This window comes from Pezoporus flaviventris, unplaced genomic scaffold (assembly GCF_033815535.1).
Source record: "Pezoporus flaviventris isolate CSIRO_AGI_PZ_B2104156 unplaced genomic scaffold, CSIRO_AGI_Pfla_v1 ptg000097l, whole genome shotgun sequence".
In the NCBI taxonomy this organism is placed as follows: domain Eukaryota; kingdom Metazoa; phylum Chordata; class Aves; order Psittaciformes; family Psittacidae; genus Pezoporus; species Pezoporus flaviventris.
The window spans coordinates 4122153-4147221 of NW_026892645.1; the positions used below are offsets into that span (position 1 = coordinate 4122153).

A 25069-nucleotide genomic window follows, 5' to 3' on the forward strand; every position below is an offset into this window, starting at 1 on the left:
CCACCGATGTATGACAAACTGTGGGAAAGGTAGCTAGATGCTGGGATGCTTTTTGTAGTAGTATGCTTTACGGAAATAAATTACTGTGTGGTGATTTCCTGTAAGGCCCAGCATGCTGAAATGTAGGGAAGCAGGTAACAAGGCTAGGTCCTAACGAGACAGGCATAGCTTGCCCAGCTACCTCTATCTCTTGCTGAGGCACTAGTGGGTAGAAAATGGACATGCTAGGATCTGCCTGCTGGCTCCCAAGCTGGGAGAAAGGTAACCACAAAAATACAGAAACAGAGAGTGGAAAAAATTATCCTGTACTTTGAATGCACCGACATCAAACACATCGGGGAAGCAAGGTTCCAACACCGGAAAATGGAGAGCACTATTTTCTGATCATCATTTTCTGATGGCTTGTGCGTTTGCAGCTGAGTCAGACTGGCCTGTTCACTCTTGCATGGAGAGCTACCTGCCAGGGGCCAGGAGGAACTGGCAGATTATCTCGACATCTTACACCAGCGCAGCCTGTTATCTGAACATGGACCAGGATCCTGCCTGGGGAAATCCTGCAGCGGGGCAGCACAGCTGGTAGAACTGCTTCCCTCCTGTACTGCTTCCCCACTCCAAGGAGCGTGGATTCAGGTCTCATCTCTGAAATGTTCCCTTCTCATCCCTTTTATGTCACCATGCATCTATATTTCTAAGCAAGGGCATTATCCCTTCTTCCGTTTTACCTTTCAATAAAGCAAACTAAACAAAGAGGTATCAAGCCCCTGAACATCAATGGGGAGAATACACACATATTCTTGGGCTGTCCAAACTATAGACCTAACATCCTGAGATGCAGCAAACACAGCTTCCCTATTGTCCCGGCTACCCCAGCTGAGCTGAAAGGAATGGCCCAGGGGCGGGGGAGAGGAGGATCAGCTGTGGGCCTGATCCCAGCTGCATCCAACCAGCTTTGTTACAGGCAACAAAGAGCAGAAGAAAAGACTTTTGTCCTTCATTGCAAGAGCAACCAACCTCCGTCTCATTGGCAGGGTGACGATTAACCGGAGAGGATTCATTTATTGTTTGGCACTCGAGATCTCCCAGCAGCAGTCCACTCCAGCCTGCTCAAATAATGGGCGGCACCCTGTTTTTGTAAATGACTCAGGCTGGCTTTGTCTCTTTCTGTGCCAGACTGCACAGCCTGGAAGAGCTGGTTGGCAGTGCTGGATGCTGGAGAGATCTCACTGAGAGATGGCTATGGAAAAAAAAAAGGGATAGAGAAAATGAGTGAAAAAAGACCTGTGCCACGACAGGCTGAAGAGTGAAGTGAGGTCTCCTTCCAGTGAACCTGGAATAAGCAAACAGTGCTGGGTTGACAAGCATTTCATGAGGGCTCCAGCACCCCGTCTATAAGATCCCTTCTGGGAGGACAGGCAACATAGGCTACTTATGTTAGGACCTATAGCCTAGAGTGAGTTTTATGGAAGAACTCTTGACCCCTGCAAAAGGGCATAACATGAGAGCAAAAACAACACCACTGCAGCAGTCTGTGCACTTTCCTGTAAGAGCAAGACCTTCCCACCGGCTCAGCTGGGGAAGAATGAATCCCATTCAGGGACGGAGGCCTGTGCCATGGAGGCCTGCCACCAGACACCCCTTCCTGATGCTAATCCTATTCTTCTGCTGTGGATCAAGTAATTTTTGTGTGAGTATTTTTCCTTGGCTAAAGAAAAAAGATATTTAACCACAACAAACCTGCTGCCAGCAAATGTCAATCTTAGCTTCTTGGGTCTATATTATAAGCACCAGCTACCAACTTCTGACTGTCATTTGCTTTTTACTGCAGAGGTACCTCACACATTGACACAGATCTCCTGGCAGTGCCAGTGTGTTGCCACCCTCCTGAAAACAAGCATGTGCAGTCCTCCAAGACATGAAAGAAAGTTAATTAGGTTTAGTGCTAGAAGGCAGCAACAGCAATATTTTAAATACTCTCTTGCAACACTTGTTTGGGAGTGCAGGGAAATTCTCTTTGCAAAGAAATACTTTCATTAGTTTGGAGAGTAGAGAAATACAGCCTAATAAGTTTTAAACCTTGCTTGGTCACCAGCCTGCCCCTACTTCGAACACTTTAAAAACTCCTACTATCCAGTCAGGTAACTCTATCATTCTAGCAGAGGCTGGAGAGGGACAGCATCCTCATCACATCCTATTAAACCACTGAGGAAAGGCAAGAGCATGGCACATCCTCCTTAAGCAAAGCTTTGAAATATGCTTTTAAAGATGTTTTTGCAACACTTCCGACAAACAAAATGTTTTATGTTTCGTTATTAATTTTTCCTAAATTAAATGGATGCTAGTAAAAACTTTCTGAGCCATGGCCTAGACCTGACCCAAAAGAGGATTGATACCAACCCTATGACTACCACCACCCAATGAGTCCCCATGCTCAGCCTCAGACAACAACAGAGGAGTTGGCAGTTTCTGAGGTGCTTGACCTTGACCAGCACACCCAGCAGCTCCCACCCACAGCTACCCCAAGGGGAAGGAGATGTTCCAGCAGTGTGGGCTGGCGCTGTGCAGGGATAGAGAATATGAGTGGCTCCTACTCACTGCAATCTCCTCCAACGACCTGCGCCTTATCAGACACATGTCTGATCATTATCAGTTTGATTGAACCACTGCTGAGAAGTGCAATCACCATTGCTTATCCTTGAAAATATCATTGTTTGTTCCATCATCCATTTCCTCACAATTCTGCTTTGAATTTTTCCATGAAAATCTTTCATTTTTCAATAGCTCTTTGATCCCAAACCCTCCACTTAGCTGCTCACAGTTGGAAAACACTACACTGAAGCAGAACTCATCACTAAAAAACAAAAATACAGGAAAAAATATACCCTGTGATTTCCACTGCTCATGGACTGTTCAGTGATGCCAATAACTGAGAAACAGCACGCCACTGTGAGTTGATTTTGCTAAACAAGAAGAAGGCAAGAGTTCTAAGGCCTAATATTGTAAACAATAACCCTGCAGAATATTGCAGCATCATTAGATTCAGGAAAGCAGTGTTACTGTCTCTATTGATTACATGTTAATGGAAGGAAAGCATTAGAATACATGTTAGTTATGGGCTGAACAGAGTGGGAGAGGGCACCCAGGGGCAGCATGTCCCCACACAACACATGACACGTAGCTGGCAGTATGTTCCTCCAGCACGGGGCTGAGGTGGAGTTCGCCCACTTCTCAGTCCCACTCCCACACTGGTGCTCACCCACCAGTGATGGAAGGATGATTCCCGTGCTCACCAGGCATCTCCCTGTGGTAGTCACTGCTCCCTCCTCTTGCCAAGAAAAACAGCATTTCACCAACTTTCTGAATTTTGTTTTATTTTTGCTCTGAGTGTCCTCAGCACACTCATTAGTTCAAGCCTTCGAATGAGCTGAAAATGAGTTACAGATGGGCACTGAATGCAACAGAATGCTACTATTTGTTCAAGACCCTTTATGTACATCTCTCACCCAAAATGCAAAACATAGCAAGAGCTGGCAAGAGACAGCCAGTCTCCACTGTACTAAAAAATAACATTCTTAGAATTAGATACATGTATTTCCATCTGATTTTTAGTAAACCAGTCTTGAATGGGAAGACACCAAGTGTGGAAACAAATCAACAAGCAGAGAGGGGAGGCTGTGTATGCTGCTGTGTCAGCTGAGCAGGCAGCACACTGAAACGTTAAATACTCTCTCAGTAACATGTCCTTCTTGCTTTCCTCAGCCCATTCCCTCAAATCCCTGCTGCACCATTCATCTCACTGCAATATCCAAAGCAAGTGGTGATTCGTGTCTCACTGTGCCTCTGCATCAGCACTACAAGGACCTGTGCACCATGACCTGGACATCATTATCTCCCTCTAGAAACTTGGTTCCTGGGTTCCAGCACTGGTATGGCATTACCAGCACTAGCAGCAGGGCACTCACTCGTGTAGATGCAGTGACATGACAGCAGGAGGTGAAGGATTTGCCCCAGGAACCAGATAGCAGGCACAACTGCCTTTCACTGATTAGACATGGTCATAATTTCTAGACATCACCAACAACATTGTGTGCAATATGGTCTGGAGCCCTGGTACCACCTGCAGCCTTATGGCTAGTTGTGAAATCACCTCTCCCCTGTGTCCCCTCAACACAGCTTTACACGCAGCAGCATGGTCCAACTGCAGTGTGGGCAGATGGAGAGAACAGAACGGAAGATAGTATTATATTTCAGTTGGAATGGACCTACAACAATCATCTGGTCCCACCGTCTGACCTCTTCAGCATGAATAAAAGTTAAATCTTGTTATTAACAGCATTGTCCAATTGCATCTTGAACACTGATATGTATGGGCGTCAACCACCTCTATAGGAAGCCTGTTCCAGAGTTTGACCACCCTTTTTGGTAAAGAAATGTTTTCTAATATCTAGTCTAAACCTTCCCTGACAGACGCAGCTTTGAACCATTCCCATATGTCCTGTCCCTGCATCCCAGGGAGAAGAGCTCAGCACCTCCCTCTCCATGTCCCCTCCTCAGGAAGCTCTAGAGGGCAATGAGGTTGCCCCTCAGCAAAGGTCAATATCTTCCTTTGGAACAAATAGCCACAAAAACCAAATAGGAAATCAAAAGGAGAATTAAATGCCTTATCCTAGGATTCTGTTGCAAGTGGCAGTTTACGGCCTTGAGTCCTGGCATAAGTGAAATGGCACTTGAACTGACGGGGTTTTCTTCCTTTCATGGCCACCATCTAGCTCACATCCTCTTCTAATAATACGGGCAAGAATAAGCTGTTACTGTTATCAAAGGATGGATGTGACCAAGTATTTCTCTATCCAACCTATTTTCAACAGCTAGTATCAGTATTTAAGGAACTATAACCAAATCAGGGTCTAGGTGAAACACCTGAACGTGGGTAAATTCATGGGCCAGTCCTGTGTGTATAACATACTCAGTAAATACAAGGATTCTGTTTTACGCAGCTGCAGACAGTGAAGTGTAGATAGCAGCCCAGCAAATAGATTCTGCTGCTTGTCTTTTCTGTGACACTTTGTTAAATACATTATTGCTTCATCATTGCTTGCGGTTTATTTTGGCAAGCCCACAACATCACATTTCTCAAAGTCTTCTGTACCTTAATAAGTCCAAGCACATTTGGAACAGAGAAGGGAAGAAACTAGATGCATTGTGCACAACTGGTAACAGTTTCCTGCCACGCCTGATTAACGGAGTAAAAACAAAACTCAGCTTCTGTTGGAAGCGGTCCCATCCAAGGTATAGGTTGCATAAATTGCCCTTAAGGGAAAGAGGAAAAGGGATGCTTGCTCTGGGGAATTGTTGTGGGGTATTGTTAAGGTTTGGTATATTACTGTTTTTTTTAACAAACAGTTTGATTTTACTATGAGGGAAGAGAAGAGGGAATCCTGCCAAGCAGGACTGGGACACTGGTTCTGCTACTGCCTTTTCTGCCAGCACAACACTTCTGCAAGCGGATTTGAATATCCTGGTGTATACGTCTTGTTCATCTCCTGTGCAGAGTCCATGGGCTGCATGGGGTTCACACTCATGTAGTGCAGTAGGTCAGTGGTATGACATGGTATTTAGAAATGGGGGAACTACCTCTCTAGTAGTCTAAACATGATTCCAGACAGGAAAATTCCCACCTCCTACCCTGCATCATTTCATCATGCTTGGTTAAATGATGTCATGAAGCCCAGTCACACAATTATGCCCATTTACATGCCAATCACTGCCTCTGCTCTACACATGTATTTCAAAGAAAAACTATTTGAGTTAAAGTAGCCAGTTCTCTGTTGTTCCCTTTCTCTTTTTCTTTTTTATTCTTTTTAGAACAGAGGAAAACCCAATTTTCATTCCTGCACAGGTTACTTGCCATTCATTCTGGCAGCTATTCCTGACTACAATGCTCTTAAAATTGTACACTGGAAAATTTCTTTCAGGTGTTGCAGTGTACAGTTAATGATAGTAATTGACAACTGTGTCATTTTACACAAGGTTGTCATCCTCTTTTGTTAGTATCTATAAACATTTCTTTGTTTACCAAGGCAGATTCAATTTGCCTGCATTAGGAACCACATACAGATTGATACCTTCATGTACATTTGCGGTTTCTTTTGAATCCAATTGTAAGATCCAATTGTAAATCCAAAAGAAATTAGGTGGCTTCCTAGAGATTTCCTTTTGCTATATTTCATCTTCTTGTTCCTATAGCCCTTGATTTTTCATTGCTGAACTGTTCTAAAATGCTTACAGAAATTACAGCTGTGCTCACGGATGTGTAAGGTTTCTTCCTCCAGCTGTCATTCAGCAAGCAAACATTCTATGCCTATGAAATATTTGTTGGCTGGCAGAGTTGTCCCATTTTTTCAAGTACTACTGCTGACTGCAGCTAAACCTTGCGAAACTTGTGAAGTTGAACAGTTAGCAATGCATACAAATGCTCTACCAGCTCTTCGTTTGATATGTATAGGAATTTGGATTTTCCTGAAACTATGTGCTAGATGCTTCTAGTAGATACCAGTGGCTCACTGGTAAAGGAGCCTGCCTCGGTGTTGTAAGTGGGAAGGGATTGCAACCTGTATTCCAGAGGGGGAGATGTTGAACATGTAATATTAATACACAAGTAATGAAAGAAAAGAAGGAAAGAAGAACACTATTTTGTTTCTAGCCATGATGGACATACATAACTTTAAGTGATTTCCTTAGCACTCAAACAGATTTCCTTACTGCCCTTTTAATGGCACATTTCAGAATATAGCTGGGCCCTGCAGGGCAGAACAACGTCAAGCAGGACAGTCAGAGACATTCCCCACAAATTTCTCTGGCTTGGGAAGATACTGCTTTGTGATCACAGCAGCTGGAAGTAGCAGGAGCTGAACTGCGGCAGGGAGAACAACAGTGTTGTAGTTACATGCAGAAAGTTTTATAAAGTCTTCAATGTATGTGCCTTGTCAGAATTTACAATAATTTAAGGTGCTTATTATTCCTCCAGGCATGGAACTCATAAATATTACTCAGTGCTATTTGTCATTGGCTTCTCTGTCATGCATAAAGCAAAATTAAATACTTATCTCTATATCGTTAACGTATTAAACATTAGGATTTATGGGGTTTGAGATCTTACTTGCTCTGAGAACATTAACTTCCTGATGAAAGATCTAAACGCAAATAGAAGGAACGCCAAAATACCCTGGAACATAATTAAGGATACTGAGGTGCGAAGAAGCCCCAGGCATAGGAATGTGCAGTTTTCTTATTTCCACTTTCACGGTGGGCTAGTTTTCTTTGTTCCACATTTCCATCCACTTTCCCAATGTGCCACTGTGTTGCTTTGCAAGAAGTCATCAGGTGATGAAAATCTAAGTGCATTCCTATATGGATTATCAGAGAAAAAGCGTTCCTGGCTTAAAACATGTCCTCACTATCTGTACTGGGAAACTGCAATTCAGCAGTGTCTAAAACATTAAAAATATCATAGATCCCTCTTTCCAGATGAAGAAAAATTTCTTTGGTAGCTTTACTTGATTTGTTGCTATTCAAGGGCTCTTGCAAACACGCATTGATCAGGGACAACTTTTAACTAAATCTCTATCTGCAGCATAATAGGAATGCTTTCTGTGTTGTTGTGTATCCCTAACCAGCAGGTAACAGCTGGCATTTTCTAGAATGCACACATACATACAGGAAGCAAACACATTGAGTTTTGCAAGCATAGCCTTAAATGTTGCTGAAAACCCTCCCATCTAAAACCCATCAGGAGTTACTAAAAGCAATTTTTAACTTTTTCCATATCCACTTCCATGAATTTGATGAAGTTAATGGATTTATGTAAGCGTTGACCTTGATTCTATGATTTTAAACAAGGGTGGGTGAGGGTCTGACAATACTGTGCAAATACATGGTTTTATTCAGTGAAGTAATGCCCTTGCGAGAACAACGTCTTTAAAATGCGTATTAGTTTCCCATAGTGTCTGTCACTTTTCTGACAGAAAGCAGAGGACACATTTAAGTTTACACTACTGATGCTCACAAAAGCTGTCCCTGTATAGCATTGTGCAGGCATCTGCCAGAGGGTTTTATGGGCTGGGATTAAGAGCCTGGCCTCAGAAGGAGGCTGCGCACATAATGGTGGCAGAAAATGGTGTTTTACGCAATGAAAGTGCCCGTGTCCATCTTGAATAGCACAAATAAAACACAATGCAGGTGGATGCTGCACTGTGTCATGTCCCAGGGAAACTTCAGGCATCAGAAAAGACATGTTTCTTGGGTAGAGTTATGGGCAGAGAACTGATCCATCACTGCTCACATGTTCTCACAGTCAGTAAAAGTTGCAGAAAATATGAGCTATGACAGCACAGGCGTGAGCCCAGAGGATGCTAGCCTCCAGGGCACCACAGCAGAGCCAGGGGTACCACTGCTGAGCCTCCACTCTAGTCATGTACTTCCCCTTGTAAATTTTTCCCTGAAGGCCCTATTTAGACAGCCAAAAAGACTTTACACCCAGATGATGCTTCTCTACACACATACATTTGCTGCTCCACCACGGGAGACCGTCAGAGTCTCACAGGAGGTTTCAGGAGCAGGCTTTGTCAGGACTCTTGCTTGGCAGCCCTGAAGCCACTCTTCTTGTCCTCTTAACAGCTGAGGCCAAACTACATCCCAGCAGCAATGTTGGTGGCCTATTGTAAAACGCAGTGAACTTACTGGCACTGTAACATCTTGTATCTCATCCCAAAGGAGTAAGATATGTATTTTTTTGAGGAGACATTTTCTACTCTACCTTGTTCTAATTGATTTAAATGTCCTTAGTGACGTACTCCACCCTCTGCTTATGAGACTTTCTCACAGCACAGCAGAGCTCACTGCCAGCCCAAGGTTTGCAATTATTCATTCCTTCCATCATTCTTGCTTTTACGATCCTAAGTAATTCCTCTCCCACTTACGTGTAGGCTGTAACGTCTCATCTCTGAGGCCAACTAACCTCTGCCACTTTTCTCATCTCCCTCTTGGCCCATTTTTATTACATTCTGATTTTTGGTAATATTTGTAACTCTTTCCATGTAAGTACAATTAAGTAATTGTATTAATCACTCTAGGAAAAAAACACAAGTTAATGAGTTCAGACTTCATACCAATTGTTGAAAACTCCTAGCTGATTCTTCCCACTGCTAATGGGAAGCAGAGAACAGTGATGAAGGTGCCATTGCCACCGTTCACCTACCGTACTGCTTTCCCCATGCCCTAAGGCTGTTTCTGCTTCTGTTCACCTGTGTTTACTTGTCAATATTGCATTCAGTCAGCACTAGGTCTCATTAACTAAAGCCAGGTACCAGAGCTGCATCATGCTGTTTGAACATCATGTGAGGAAGGCTGGTTTTTGAGGGAAACAGGACATAGCTGGCAGCTGACTCCAGCTCTGGTTGGTCTCCATCTTATTTTCTAGGTTTAGGGCAAACAGACCTTTTCTCTGGTTACTTGTACTGGGCACAGATTAAGGACTTTCCTTACACACTAATAACTAACAGAGCAGTGGCATATTCACATAAACGGAGACACAGGTTTTCTTTTTTAAACGAAAGAATCCTGAAAAATTGAAGAACCTGTTATTTGTTTGGAGATTACTTTCTAAACCCCAAAATGAATACTAAAATGCCAGCAGTGTGATTTTCAGTATCCCACTCTTCTCTTTTAAGGAGGTCTTTTCTCATTCCGTGCATTACGGATGTTTAATTGAAAGGTTACACACAGGGTCATCAACAAGGCTCACAATGCCTCTAGCCTTACAATACACTTCACTTCAAAGGGATTGGCTGCATTCCTGAGCCTTGTACCAATAAGCACTAATAACACTGAAAAATGAAAACTGAAACAGATGTCTCCAATAGCATTGATTCTTATTAGCTGTTCACAGCTATTCTTACACCTCTAGGCATAACGAAGCCAAGCCTGCGTGCTGGGTGTGCGGCTGCACAGGGCCTTGGTAATGCCGTTGGAATGCTCCCCTCTGCTGCTGCTTGCTGCATTCTTGACAGACTGTCTCCATTATAATCTTAAGAAAACTTCTTAAAAATGTCATTTTAAAATGCATCAAATATGTAAACTCTTACTTAATAAGGACAGGATTTGACAGTAACATGTATTTCTTAAAATTAACTGGGAAAACCAGTGATCAAATGCACGTTAGAAAGACAGAGCTGAACTGTACATTTATCTGTGCCTCGCTGCAGATCCCAGATCTGTTATGACCACCCAGAAAGAGCTTAGGGCAGCAATGTGGCAAGATAATGGAAGGATGGCAATTAATAGGTAAAGAAAAAAAAAGGTTTTGTGCATATCACTCTGCTGTAAACACCCCAAGCAGACAAGTAACAGACACCAATTCTTTATGTAATCTGTTCAGTGAACAGAAGTGAAACTCATTTGGTATCACCCACAAGTGTAATGAGTATCTGTACCCTCGCACACAAAACCAAAGCCTAAACCACAAACTTATGTGGGTTTGCAGAGCTTCCTTGTCTGTCTGTTCTAACACATTTTTGCTCTTGGACATTATTTTCCTACTTAGAAAGAAGGCAGCCATGAGAGACATCTATCAATCTAGAAGGAACAGATTTTAACGTCATTTAACATGGACAATGGAAGCTGCTCCTGCTGAAGAAGGAGATTGTATTTTTATTGTTAAAGGTTGGTAGTGTGAGAACAACCTTCCAAGTGGACCAGCAGCCTGTGTGACAAGAGGGAAGTAAAAGCTAATGCAGAGATGCTAAGAGAAGGATGACAAGGACAGGACAAAGCAGAGGGCTGTGCTGAGCTTCGCAGTCCAGCTTGGACACTCACACGTGCCAGGAATTCACACATTTCTGTTGCTGGCAGAGTTCTGTATATTCACTACTGAGTTAGGTTTGAAAAGCTGGGGTTGCAATACACTGTGCATTCAGGCCCAAGTGTCCGCTTTCCATGCTGAAGAGTCAATATAAAGAAAACTATTTTGCTGTGGATCTCTCAGGAACTAGATCTCCACTGTCAAAGTGGTCAGTGAAAAGATATTGCTTAATACTATATGAAGCATTCTCCCTATCATGAATCTCTCTTCCCTGAAGACCTCAGTGTACCTCTGGAGACCATTTTATACCTTTGAAATCTGAAGTCTGACTTAATCCTGCATCTGAAGATAATCCTGAAAATCATCCTCAGCCTTCAAAGTAACAGAGTAAAACTGGGAAAGAAAGAAGATGATGTCTGTCCTGTGCAACTGGGAATGAAAATGCAGTGCTGTGCCAAAAGGATCACCCCTGTAATGTTCTAGATCCTGTAAAATTGTATGCATTAGTAACACTGAGGAAGAAAAGCAGGAATCTGGTGTGATATGTGTGTGGTGACTTTATCCATGCTGAGAAGATTTCCAGACAAGGTGAAGCTCCTGACTGTCAATCTCAACCATTGCATCATCTTCAAGGCATGACTCTGCTCACTGTCCCGTTCAGCATGTTAATTTAGGGCACTGAACAAACCCGGCAGCTTTTCCCCGTGCCTATTCTGACGTTAGGGAATTCAGTGCAATCAAACCAAGATGCTGTGCTTTGCCAGTGATAGTGATTTTTCCTATGCATGTGCTGTCTGACTGTTCAGCAGTGCGTTCTTGCCTCAGATGAAGAATGCTATCACACAACATACCATGTAACCAGACTAACTGTAAAAGTCACTTCTGGAGTATTAAGAATGGGCTGGTGATGCCTGCACAGGTCTGCAGGGATTGTTCAGCTTGCTCGAGGGGAGGAGTTCATGGGATTTATTGTACACTGCACCACACAGAACACATATTTTGACTTTTTAGAGAATACCCCTGAAGGGAAACATCATTCAAAGGGCAGAAAAGGGAGGGGACCTTTTCCATGGAGGTTGTGCACCAATGACAGGCTCAGATACATCAAAACCATCAAAAACACCGGGCAAGAGTTTTCCTACTGCTCGACACTTGCTGTGGTAAGGATAAAGGAAAAGGATGTCCATCTGCAGCTACAAATACACTGTAGCTGCATTTCAACTGTGAAAACCTCCTTTTATCTTCAAGTGGAAAACCAAGTTTTGTTTTGGTAGGTGTCCATATAAATGTGAGCTCATTGTTCCTTCAGGTTTTACCAATGGCTTCTAATTCCAGATGTGGAAACATTTCTACCTCCCGAGTGAGTCCAAGTGAGAATTCACTACTCAGAGATGTAGAAAAACAGCATTCTGCCTGAGCTGGGATCAGGAAGGAACTCCAGCGTCATGCATGGCTACTAGCTCCCCTCTGCTTTGGATCTGCTTAGGGCAGTCTTTCAGGACAATCCAACAGGCTCTGGAGCATCCTGAATGCTACCAGTGATTCCCTCTGTTTCCTTTTAGCTGCCAGTCCAAACTATTTTTTGCCAGAAAAGGTTATACAATGAGATGCATCCAGATGATGCATAAAATTCAGGGAATTCAAATACACATCTGGTTACTAAAAAAAGCCAAAATAAAAGCAGAAATTCTTATTAATAAATAACCACTTTTCCTTGGTTAATATAAAGGTTGCTGGTGCAGGTAGCATTAAGATCCTTGATATTAGGATGAATCACTCTACACTGATAGCTGAATGCCCTCTGTTTGTGGCATGGAAAAGGTACATAATGGCTGCACCTCTCCGAGTTCTCATGCTGTTGCTTCTTACCTGCACAATGCAGCTCACACTAAATTACCACAGGAAGGAAAATACCATAAATCTTCTTGCCTGCTGCTGAGCTTGCCTACTTGCAGCTATTCTTGCATCTCAACAGCCCAGCCTGTTCATGGGTGGAAAAGCTTAAGATATGGGCCATAGCCAGGGAACAAAGGTGGCTCAGAACTAGCTAACATGGATGCAAATTATGCTGGAAGCAGAAAGGCTGTCAATAAACTTTCAGAGCTCCTGCTGGAGCTCATGGAGTACATTAGTACTCAGGTAAATAAAGAAGGATTTTTAATGTTCTAAGTGACTATTAATGCAATAGAACAAGTGCTGGTGAATGTAAATGGAGACCCTGGAGAAGGATCTCTCTGCAGTCATGCTCCTGGAGGAATACACCCAGGAAATATAGGAGATTCCATTTAAACATAACAAAATACATTTTTTTGGTAAGACTGGCTGAGCCCTGGCAGGGGCTGCCCAGAGGGGTGGCAGAGTCTCCATCCTGGGAGATAATCAAAACTCAGACACAGGCCTGAACAACCTGCTCTAGCTGGTCTTGCTTGAGCTGTGGGGTGCCTAGGTGATGTCTGGAGGTGCTTCTAACCTCAGTGTTGTGTGATTCTATGATTCCTGCTGCTATTTTCAGTAGTTAGACAGTAAACTCTTTGGAGACAGAGCCAAAGAAACACCATTCAGGCTTTTTACCAGTTGATCATTAAATATCCTCAAAATAAGTCTAAACCAAAGAAGGAATACAGACAAAGCAATTGATACCCAAGGGAGGACCAGACAAGCAAAGCAAAAAAGTTAAAAACTCTTTCCTACAGCAGTTATCCATGTGAGCAACATGAGCAAAGATGAGATCTGCTTCAAGGGTAATTCATACATTACTCTGCTTTTTCCTCAGTCAGCTAATGCCAGAGTTATTCTAAAGGCTCCATGGTGATGAAAAGCACAGTAAAGGAGGAAACAAAAATGACTGCATCAACTAAGAGAAGTTTCAGAGAACAGATATTTATTGGGTCCATTTGGATCCATTTTAAAGTAACAAGCGGAGTATCAGTCAACTGGTTGGATGGAGCTTAAAGTAGACAGACAGATTTAGGACTTAACTAGAAGTAAGAAAAGTTGCAAAGACTTGTAAAACATGTCTGCTGGATCTTGGCTTCGGCCATCCCCATTTCTGTCTGTAAAATCTATTCCACAAGCTCTATATTGGGTTATATCCCAAATGAGATTATTTTACACACAACTATATTTAATTTGCAGTGAGGGGAACACCTTGGTTTGTTTTATGTCCACATGCCTGTTTAATTGGGCTTCTGATTATTTAATGTCACTGCTGCAGAGGTAGCTTTTATGAGGCACAAAAGAAAATTTAATGAAAATTATTCACAAGCCCAACTTCTGACTAGTAAAACCAAGAGCTTAATGTAAGAGGCAAAGTCCCCATCTGGTACTTCTCTTTGAAAAGAACAGCCCACATGAAGGATTTATTGTGACATTACAATGCTTGATGTCAAATAATCTAGCCAGAGGAACAATATTGCCCTAAAGAGAGCCATCAGGCCCCGTGTGACATGGGTATTTGAAAGGATTAACTACACTTAAATCAATACGGGCAATGAAAACAGAAATAACCAATCTCTCAGCCGCTCAATTATTTAAGAGTGTCTTTAGTCCCCACAGAATGGAATTAAACGCTTGTTTAAGAGGTCTGACAATTAAATCTATTTCTTTAATGTCAAGATAAGGACATGGGATCCTTGACTGCAGCATAGTGTGAAGGACTGACATTTCACAGAGAGGAATGTTCAGGAGGAGCCCTCAGGGTGCTCACCGGTGAAGGGCTTATCCATGGGGGGGACCTGGCTGCTTCCCACAGGCACGGCTGCGTGCACTGTGCTCCACATCCACCAGCACATCAGGCTGTGGCTGGCAGGCTGTGCCCAGGCCACTGTCACAGCAGTGCCCACACCAGTGGGGATGACAGCACTGGCCAGGATGGGAGCAGCAGCAAACAGTCACCACCCCATCTCCAAACCCACTGTCCTCATGCAGTCAGGTCTTCATGAAAGGCTACACCCAGATACAGCTTCTTAGCTGTCCCATTTCCTTCCTAGTACTATGTTTTAAGAGTAGAAACTGCAGGCTTTAAAATACACAGAATACTAATAATCGAGTGTTATTTCAGGTGATAACATAATGTAAAATCGTTTAATTGACACAGGCTGACAATTTCCCAGTTGAGTTTTGAAAAGTTTGTCTGACCTATCCCAATATATTTTTTAAGGTATTTTTAAGATGTTTTACAAAGCAACCACTCTGACCTTTCCTGATGATACTGTTTCTCCTGAGGTGTTTATCTCAAATGCAATGAAGAAATTCTTAGTGAGGAAAATTTTAATAGGAACTTCTATTTTCTGATGATAAAAAGGAGGCAACAGAAGCAAGATTTATGCAAAGCATTGAATGTTCATCCATCATATTGCAGGCAACAGGAAAATACCAGATACCTGCATGCCTTCAGTTAAAGTTCCTGGCCAGAAAACCTAAAAGATGCTCTTAAATTCGAGACAACCCAACACACTAAGAGTTCATGAAGATGTTCTAGTGGCAGTTGTCCATCATAAATCTCAGTTTTTCAAAGGCTTCTGTGAGTTGCAAGACAGTTTAAAAGCCTGATTCTTGATATTTAGGCTACTTCACAACATGGCAAATGAACGCAGAAGCCCTCCTCTGGTTTGTAACTAACATGTGAAAGTCATTGTCAATGTGCCAGACTGACTCCTTGCTGCTATTGAGCTCTGAGTCACTACAGGCAAGCTCTTATTCCTAGATCTTCCATCCTTTTTTTTTGCATTTTTTATCTGTCCATTAAGATATCACTGTGATTTAATATATTACTTTCTTTCAGGCAGGAAAGAAGTGCAGTCCAGAAAAGACGATCTAAGTATTGTTTCTTATAACAATTTGTGAAAATGTATTGCAGAAAATCATTACTCATGATTTTTGTCTTGACACTTTTAAGCATAATAGCTTGGAGGTATTGTTGATTAATGATTTCTAGGTCCTCTGATATTCTTGTATGAACTTGTCCACATTTTAGAGTCAGAGTAAGGTGCAAAAAAAAAGAAAGAAAGAAGAAAAAGGACAATTGTCACTTTTTAACCAGAGACTGTAGATTTTATGGCTTCTATGTGCCCTGACAGCTCTGCATGCAATTCTCAACTTCAACACTTTTGCCATTGATCAAATGGCTGGGATGCTGCTATGTTGAGCCTCACCCTCAGCACATGTCTGGTTTTGTGGTCACTCTGCTGGTTATTTTCATGCCATTATTTTGCTGATCATCACCAAATGATTTATTTCCTCATCTCCTGCATTAGTATTACAGAGCTGTTCGTTCTTCTGTAAAGCATTTAAATCTCTTTCTTTGCCCTTCTTGCCCTATTACTCCTTATACATTTCACAACAGTTGCTTTGGCACACATCTTTCAGCTATGTATGAGCCCATCTAAACTGATGTTGCCATCATTATTAGCTGCCCTGAAGAGCTGACAGTCTGGGTATAATATGATTCATGACAGGTAAAGATCACAAAGATCTGCAGAACGTAAAGGTAACAATGAGAATATGCTGGTCCACATGGTCAGATATAGTCTCAGCACATCTGCAGCCTAAGCACTATTGATGCTTTTAAAGCTACAGATGCATATTTGACATAGCTGTCTGTGCCTGTAGTTGCACGTGTGCATGGGAAGAACGCAAGGAGCTGCCCTGCAGAGAGCTGGGCACACTCCTCAGGCTGTGGGAAAGGTGCTGTGTTAGTGCTTCGTAAGGTAAATGGGAAGGCTCTCAGGTGGGCACATGCTTTGCACTAGCAAGAGCTTCTGTGTCCCTTTTCCAGCCTTTTGGAATGAAACTGTTAAACACCATTGTTTCATAGCTGTTCTTTACCATGTAATTGCAATGAACTGATTTTCATGCTTGGTAAAATTTGCATTAAGCTGTGTATACGTTTATACAGGTTAGAGATAGAAAAGGCAGATTTGTTTGTGGATTTCAGAACTACGGTAGAATTCCATAGAAGAGGAAGTTTTTTTCAGCACAGAATTAATTCTATTAATCCAAATCTGGAGCATTCATTCCTCATCAGCTTATTTCTGCAGCACCTGAAGGATATGGATATTGAATAACTGTGACACTCCTGGCATGCTGCTGGTCCCTGAAGCTGGGAACTAACTATTCTGGACAATGCCCTTAATGCAATGAGCATGATTAAGAAACATTTGTTTTTAGCAGAACTCTTAGGAACTGAAAAGTAAAAGGGGATCTCTCACTTATTCCCACCTTTTATTCTGGCTTCAAGTGTTCATGGGCTTGGAGGGTGGATTTCAGATACACTGGTGCTGCACCACAAGGAAAGGGAACTCTGTGTTTCTCGGAATGTTTTACCTTCCATGCTCTTTTACTACACAAGAATTACTGTTATTACATGTAAACACTGCTCTAAACTGGTGGCTGCAACCTAGAAAATATTTGTCCAAAGCTGGTGCCAACCTCCTCCCCTTCCTTCTTTTTGACCCGAAAGCATTGTCTGATTCTCCTGGTAGGAAGACACAAGTCCCAGCAGGAGAGCTCTAACTAAGCCAAGCAGGAATCATGCTGTTTGCTTTCAGAACTGACTTCTATCTGCTCTGCCCCAGTTGTTTTGACCCAGTCACCTGTGGCTGCTCTTTGACAGGGCTAGTTTATGCCTGCCTCTTGCCACTCACAGAGTGGGAGAACTTGTCTTGCTCAGACTGCGCTGTCACTTTTTTTTCACTTGACAGCAGACTGGTCTGACACGGTTCTTGTCACTCAAACGGTGGAGAGCACAGATCCCTTTAATCCATCTAACAAGAAGTTCTCTTGTCTTCTCTCGGCACCAACACTAATTACACAGCAAACCACAAGTGTGTGGTTTCATGCAGGGATATAAGGGAAGAAAAGACAATGTTTGCATGAGGGTATAGAGAATACCATCAGATAAAGTCTGTCCCATTTTGCTTCCTTTCGGGCCCACTTCCTACACCTGAGAAAAGCCAGGGCACCGCCTCATCCCTCCTAGTGCCAAACCCTTTGCTCTTTGTGGTAAGCTGATGCTGTAACTCCTCCTGATACAGGTTTTCTTCAGGCTTTGTTACGAGCTGCAGTAAATTATTCCCTTTGCCTCTGGGTCCACCTTCTTTATAAAAAGGTTCAAATCATGGACCACCCTTCAGAGGAACCACTGATGGTCACCTACAATCACAGCTGTGGACACATCCCACTATGACCACTATGCCTGTGCAAACTGAAGCTGTGGTCTCCAGCTCTCCATGCCATGTTTCTGCTCTTATTTTTAATAGTAAAGTTTCAATTGAAGAGAGGTTTTAACATTTTTGAGATGAGAAAATAGGGATGTTTTCCCCTCTGTTACTTCTTACTGTTCTCTAGTGTCACAGCACACCTGGAGCATTACACTTTAATCTACCTCTTTGCCCAGTTACTAACTGATGGGCAGGAAAACAAAATTATGCAAGACAAGAATTCATCCAATGCTAATGCTTGTTGCTTGTCTCGGTAATTGAAGATCTGTGTTAAGTAAATGGAAATAGGGTCATGTCTGCTTAAGTAGAAAGATGAGGAATGAGCAAGAAGTAAAATAAGAAGTCTAATCTCTGTAATAGGAACACCATTAACATTCACGGCATGGGGTGCACTGGGGGAATTTTAGAGTAACTCATTAGAGTTCCCAACCCAGGGAACAAGGGGTCACAGCAGTCGGGAAGGAAGGAGCTGTTAGAACAGTAAGGCTATTCTCTTACGAAGGAATCTGACTTGGACAGTATGTTTTGGAAGGAGTGTGCTGGATAGGCTCGAAATCAACATTTTACTTTGTGACTATAATGTTAGTATGAGCTATCAGCATAATTGTAACTAGATGCACAAGGGCATATGATTTGAATATGGCCTCTAGCCTTTGCTGTCTACACAAAAGTAGTAATTTCTGCCTATGAGTTTTAGAAACAGAAAGTAAAAGATGTCAAAAGAACAAAGCTTTTTTTCAAAAAGTAGTAGGATCTTTCTGCCCTGTATGCCTCTTACATTAGGAAGTCAATTCCCTCATCACAATGGTACTAACAATTGCCAGCTGTGCTATGAAGGAATTTCTGGACAGGACAACTATCAGACATGGGAGTAACATGGGCGTTTTTTGTGGTGTAAGTTTTTAAATGCATAGTCAGCAATGGTCATGAGGCATGAGTTGTACTTTCAAACTGGTTTGACTGCTTACCACTTGTGTACAGAAAGGCACTGTTTAAGAGGGAATGGAGAGGTGCAACTTTCAAGAAGGTGTAGATTTAACATTTCTCTGCACTCATGCGTGCCTGCACAAGGTGCACTGCAATGCAACTGCTTCTCAGATGGATGAAGAGAGCCCGGTCCTGTACAGCACTGTACATCCACTTAAATGAACACTTCCAAATACCTAAAAGGAAGTACTTCAGGCCTTTCAGTGGTGCTTTAGAGCAGAGTGCTGTTCACTAGCTGGCAGGTAATGTTGCTGGTACACCTCAGCCATCTGCCTTGTGGGGAAGAGGAGCCCATGGCAGAGAGCTCTCCGGGGGCTGAACATTCCTGCCACAAACCTTCAATTCACCTGTTTCTAAGCTGTGCCCCAGCTCCTCCCCCTCGCCAGAGCACCCTTTCATCTTATTTATTAGGCAAAATGGTGGGGATAGGTTTAATCAGTGGAGAGGTGGGATGCTGATAGCCCCAGGGCTGCCCCAGCTGTGTGATGGAGCAGCACTGCGGGGGGAGAGGATGGCTGATGAGCTTTTCAGCTTGAATCTCCATGGGCTTCGTGTTCACATGGGGAAGCCCATCTTAGATCTGAGAGATTGCTCAGCACAGGGCTGCTAGGCAGCTCTGCTGCCTACAAAATGCTTGTTATTTGATTAATTTGCTGGAACACAACATAGCCAGGAATACTTCAGAAATCTCCCCAGATGTCCCCCTCTGTGTCTTTTCTACACTAATGTGAACAAAATCGATGGAGTCTGAAGATGCTCTTTATAAATAAAAGATACAGCACGTCAAAGGCAGCAATGACTTAGCACTTCTCAGACTGTTGGAAAGCGGAGGCAGTTTTGAACGTACCAAAGCAGCAAAGTGCATTTGTGCATGTGCTAAGAGAGAGAAAGAGCGGAATACTGGCCTATTTTACTTAAAAGTGGTGGAAAGCACATACAGAACATTGCAACATACTTTTGAATGTATGTTGGGGGATGTGCAGGTTCAAACTAATTCTTATTAGTAGAAGCCAGTAATTCTGCTTATTCCTACATAAAACACAGGGAGTAACTTGAAATCTGATCCCTGTTCAAAATGCACTTTAACTGTAATAAAGCAACATTTCTGAAGTAATGTTTCTTATGTCTGTCACTATGGCAACCTGCGAGGTGCCAGTATGACAGGAAACCTGCATTATGAGGCTGCATCCCAAGCGGTTGTATCAGAAGGCAAAGGCAGTATCATATATGCCAAAGAAACAAGCACAGTTTAAAAGCTTCTAATACTGTTTTAAGACAGTTCACAAAGGCTTTGAGCAGGACTTTTCAACAAACTCAGAAAACAAACTGAAGGTTGTCAAACAGGTACCTCTAAAATTACCTTTTAGAAAGCCTTTCAGGCTGCATTGATTCCTCCAGCCATTCATTACTGTGACACCAAAACGATGGCTAGCTCCTGGGCTGTGGTAACATATTCTAAGATTTGCTTCTTGCACGTTTGTTTATAAAACCAGTAATAACTTAATATTGAAATATTTACTATTAAATAACAAATAAAACAAAAAAAACATTTTCAAGAGAGAACTCCTCAGATAAAAGGCTTTAGTGATTATCAAAAGGCACAGAACTGAGAAATAGTCCTTTCTACTACATGTTTAGGATGATACAGAAGAACAACCACAAAGTCTCAAGTCAGATGTTAGTAAACATTTCTGTGGGCAGCCCTGACTTGTTGGGAAAACATCAGTTTTATTTTGTTACTTGTTACCCCCAAAATATTTTTCTTAGAACACCTACCCTGGAAAGTTTATTTCAAGTTGAGAGAGGAAAAAATACTTTAAGAAGCCTGTTTTCTTGTGAGATCCTTAAGGATGCTTACAAATTAAGTATTTTGCCTTTGTGTTACAGAAATTACAGTCCTTGAAGAAACAAGTTCAGGCATTTTGCTGGAAATAAATGTCCTGACCTGCAAATTAACACCACTTCTGTAGTCAGAGTTCTCAGAAGGATAAACATTTCTTGCATACTTATTGAGAAGGATCTGCCACTCATCCAGAGCCTGCTCCAGAGCCCACTGAAGCAGATAATAGTCTTTCCATTAACACCCCCCAAGGTGAAGATCTGACCCATATGCACGCAACTGTAAAGACTGGCCCTGCAGTCACTAACATCACTGCTAAAACTTTCAGCACCTTCCCCCATTATCAGAACTGTACCACTCAGCATTCAGAAGGTCCCATCTGTGAGCAGACCCTGACCCTGTGCTCTTTACTAAGCCAAGACTCCCACTCAGAATCAGTAACGAATAAGGTAGGCAAGATCTGACCTTCCCTGTAAAAGAAGTCTATCTTTTCACTGAACAGCTGATGTTTGGGAATATGCTGACCTTTACTTCCCCACTGAGTAGCAAGCTTTTCACATACTTGGAACATTGACACACCACTTTTTTCCCAGGTGACTGAAAACAAAGGTAGAAATCAAACCAACACACAACTGCACTACAATTATGGAGACAGGGAGAGTTCCCCGTCTTTGGCTCAACATCAGCCATACATGGATGTTTCTATGCTTTCCTGGGACAGGAGCTGTTACATCACATCACAGAAAAATAGCATGCAGTGAGGGTATCACAACAGAGACTTTACACCTTCCATGGTACTGACAGGTAAAAGAAAGCAGGGTGCTCCCAAATGAAAGCACATCGTAGGGTTTTATTCCTTCTTACTCAAGAGCAAAAGAATTGACTTGCATATGTTTTTTTTCCTAGCTGTTCAAGTTCCACTGGGAAAGGCTTCCAAAACAGGATATCACTTTATTATGCATCATATCTACATATTCATTTAGCATCATATCTACTTTGCAATTGATAGCAAATGCAGTATAAATCCAGAAGAACTGCATGTTACTGCCTAGTAACTGTACTCAGGATCACCAAAAAATTCAGGAGCTAATGCCATGAACCTTATATCCTTTTCACCTCCTCCTAACACATAGCACATTAAGCAGGCATTTAATGTTTTTCATTGGCTTGAACTCCAGTCAAGAAACCTTCTGGGCTTCACCTGAGTAAGGGGTTATCCCAAAGCTCTTCAGCAGCCAAAATTACCACCCTCTTCTAGCAAAGCAGTCACTGTCCTGTGCTGAAGCATCACCCTGAGATGCCTTGTGAGGTTCTTGTTACCTCCAGGGTGAAAGGCTAAGGGTTTGTGAGGGCTTTGCCAGACTAGGGGTTACTTATTTCCCCTGAGCTGGTAGGGAGAGTAAGAGACTGGAAAAGGGCAGTCTAAGCTCACCTTATATTCTGACAGCTACAGAAACTGGTTTAGCCTTTTGTCTGTTCCTTGGCATCCAAGTCAGATCTAATTTAAAATCATTGTCATTCCAAAGCATAATCAACAGTGTCAGCAGAGGTCTGAATCAAGCTCAGCCCTGCTATTCTGATCCGACAGTGCTGCAAGTGAGGTCAAACATCATGTTTTCTCTGCTGAGACTACCAATGGGGATCCAAAGACAAGGAAAGGCATTACTGTTCTCTCCTATTGTTTTAAGGTTTAGATTACACCCTGCTGAACTGTGCCTTTTGTTAATGAATTTAAAGTTAAGAGAAAGACCAACTCTCCAATAGATCAGGACCTGGCTTAGTCTTTGCCCTTTACAGGTTATTAATGAGAAATGGACAAGGACAGCAATGTTATCCATGCCAGGTACCAAAACAACTGTTTTCTGTAAAGGAATTACCCCCCACCCCCAGTGCTCAGGGTTTTTTCCAGTATTTAGCAAATATTTAAACTCAAAAGATACAAAGAAGCAAAGGGAAATTCAGCATCACAAAATCTACAGTGCTAATTGCAGGCAACAATGTTTTCTGAAGGAAGCATCAGGTGAATTCAGGGAGCTTCAGTATGAATAGATGTCGGTTAGATTGGCAAATCCATTTGATCAGTTTTGATAGCAGCCTAAGCTACTTAAGTCTGAATACTCTTATCAGTTCAGATTAGAACAAGATGCCCAACTAAAACAACATTTTATGCAGTTTGTGTTTTCAATTAGAAATGAAAGGGTCTTCATATCAGTATATCAAATCTGTAACTATTAGAATCTCAGTTACTTTCACATACAGGAGCCCATCTGAAATGATGGTTCATCTAAACTTCCCTAACATGGTAAAGGGTATTACTTTGCTTATCAAAGTAACCGGGTGTGGCAGTGAAGATAAGACAACAGGTTACCCAAGAACTGCCAATGAAGCATGCACCTCTCCTTTAAGTGTCATGTAAGAAGCAGGACATAAGGAAATTTCTAAGAGTTTACTCACCACTGCCATCTCCTCAGCAAAACTGGTGCCGTACTGCAGATATTCAGGGGTATGGCCAGGGTGGTAACAAGGCAGAACACGAGTGCCTTTTTGCTTCCAGGTGACTGACTTGGTGGCAGTGCAGAAGGAAATTCCCCTGGGAAAAAAAGAAAAAAGAAGAGACTTCTATCAATAAAGTTTAAAAACCTATAAAGAGACAGAAAAGCCTCTAATTCTAATGCTGCATTGTATTTGTGCCTCAGTTCCTGAGCTGATACTCCTGACAAGTCATGGTAGGTCATTATTTCTTTTCTCTACCAATACTGTAAACCTGTAACACAAAATGGATCTGCTATATGTAACTTACTGATCTGGCCTCAAATGCCTCTTTCCTGAAAACACTGCAAAGCAGAACTGTAATTTCATTATGCAGTGTAATCCTCAGTAATAGCAGAGGGACAGCATCTGATGGTGATGACAATAGTGTCATTAGAGTTCTCCGAATAAACTTCCTAAATTATAGGCTTTCTAAAAGATTTTGATCCATTCATGTGAGACAACTAGGCTTACTGAGGATCCTCACAAAACACACATCCTCAGTGCTGGGGAGCACCCTTCCCATGCTTAATGGAGGTTACTTTTCTTTCTGCAGTCGTAAATGACTGGGTTGATGTTGCAACCACAGCCACTGCAGGAAACTGGAAAATGCACCAGTGCAGCACAACACTTGAATTTCCACTCTACAAACGGCTCGTGTAGAGGTGGTACCTCCACCATGAAAGGCTCAATCCAAAGTGAATTTTCATTTAATGTTCTTTTTTTAACCATTTTGGAGAAGTCTCCATTTTTTGTCAGCTTCTTAAAGAGATTTCGTATCTCAGGCTTCGTATGCTCACTTTAGCTTTTGCCACATTTTCTTCTTACATTGATTTTTAAAAGCACATAGGCATAAAAAATACTGCAAAATTGTATAGCTATGGGACAACTCAGTAAACTTGCCACAACTTCTAAAAAGAGCAGAAATAAGTCCACGTCTCCCATAAGATATAGGAGACAAAGGTATCCTGCTTTTCACATTTGGGCATTCTTCAGAAGTTGGACAAGAAACATTAAACGTAGAAAACAAATCACATTTAAGATTAACACCTACATGTTGTTTTAAGGTTGCAGTTACTTGGTTACAGCTACAAGGAGCTAACTAGCAGCTAGATAAACACAAGGGTTTTGATGAGGCAATTTTAAATTTATACCAAGAAAACATCTGCAGCAATGTTGTTTGGAGAGCTTATTCCTATTTTCCAATGGAACAACACTGTGCCCAACAAACACATTTCATTGTGCTAATGGAGAGGGAGGAGAGAGTCAGTCAATTACATCTGAAAGTTTTTAAAATTCACACAAGAAAACAATAATATGGTTTCCAAAAAAGTGAAATAAGGTCATAATTTGCTTGTGGGTATTCCACAAACAGGAAAGGCGCCAAATTCATTTAATAAATGATTCACTATGAGTTACACGCCCAATACAGACAAAAATGAAGTTCATTCACACAGCCACAGCCCAGCCTTGATGGTTTCAGCTGTTGCTTTCTCTGTGAAGTGGTATTTCATTAACAAAAATCAATGAGAAGATATTAGGTGCTTTCTTATTATCTCTATGACTAGAGCAATACCATCTGCTTAGATCAAGGACCAGGAAGAAGGAAGGACCTCAGACGTAGGCTAGGAAATTTCA

The 25069-nt window shown here is 42.1% G+C and overlaps 2 long non-coding RNA genes across 3 annotated transcripts in view; both read right to left on the minus strand.

Moving 5' to 3' along the window:
- The window catches only part of LOC133281209 (uncharacterized), a 56307-nt gene extending 32816 nt beyond the window's left edge, over positions 1-23491 (minus strand). For both annotated transcript variants that reach the window (XR_009747427.1, XR_009747428.1), the window contains exon 1: positions 23357-23491. This is a non-coding gene — a long non-coding RNA (uncharacterized LOC133281209). The remainder of the gene's footprint in view (positions 1-23356) is intronic.
- LOC133281210 (uncharacterized) lies at positions 290-2955 on the minus strand. Its single transcript, XR_009747429.1, has 2 exons — positions 2880-2955; positions 290-1234 (listed from the first exon to the last, which is right to left on the minus strand). It is a non-coding gene; the product is annotated as an uncharacterized LOC133281210 (long non-coding RNA).
- Positions 23492-25069: the final 1578 nt, after the last annotated feature.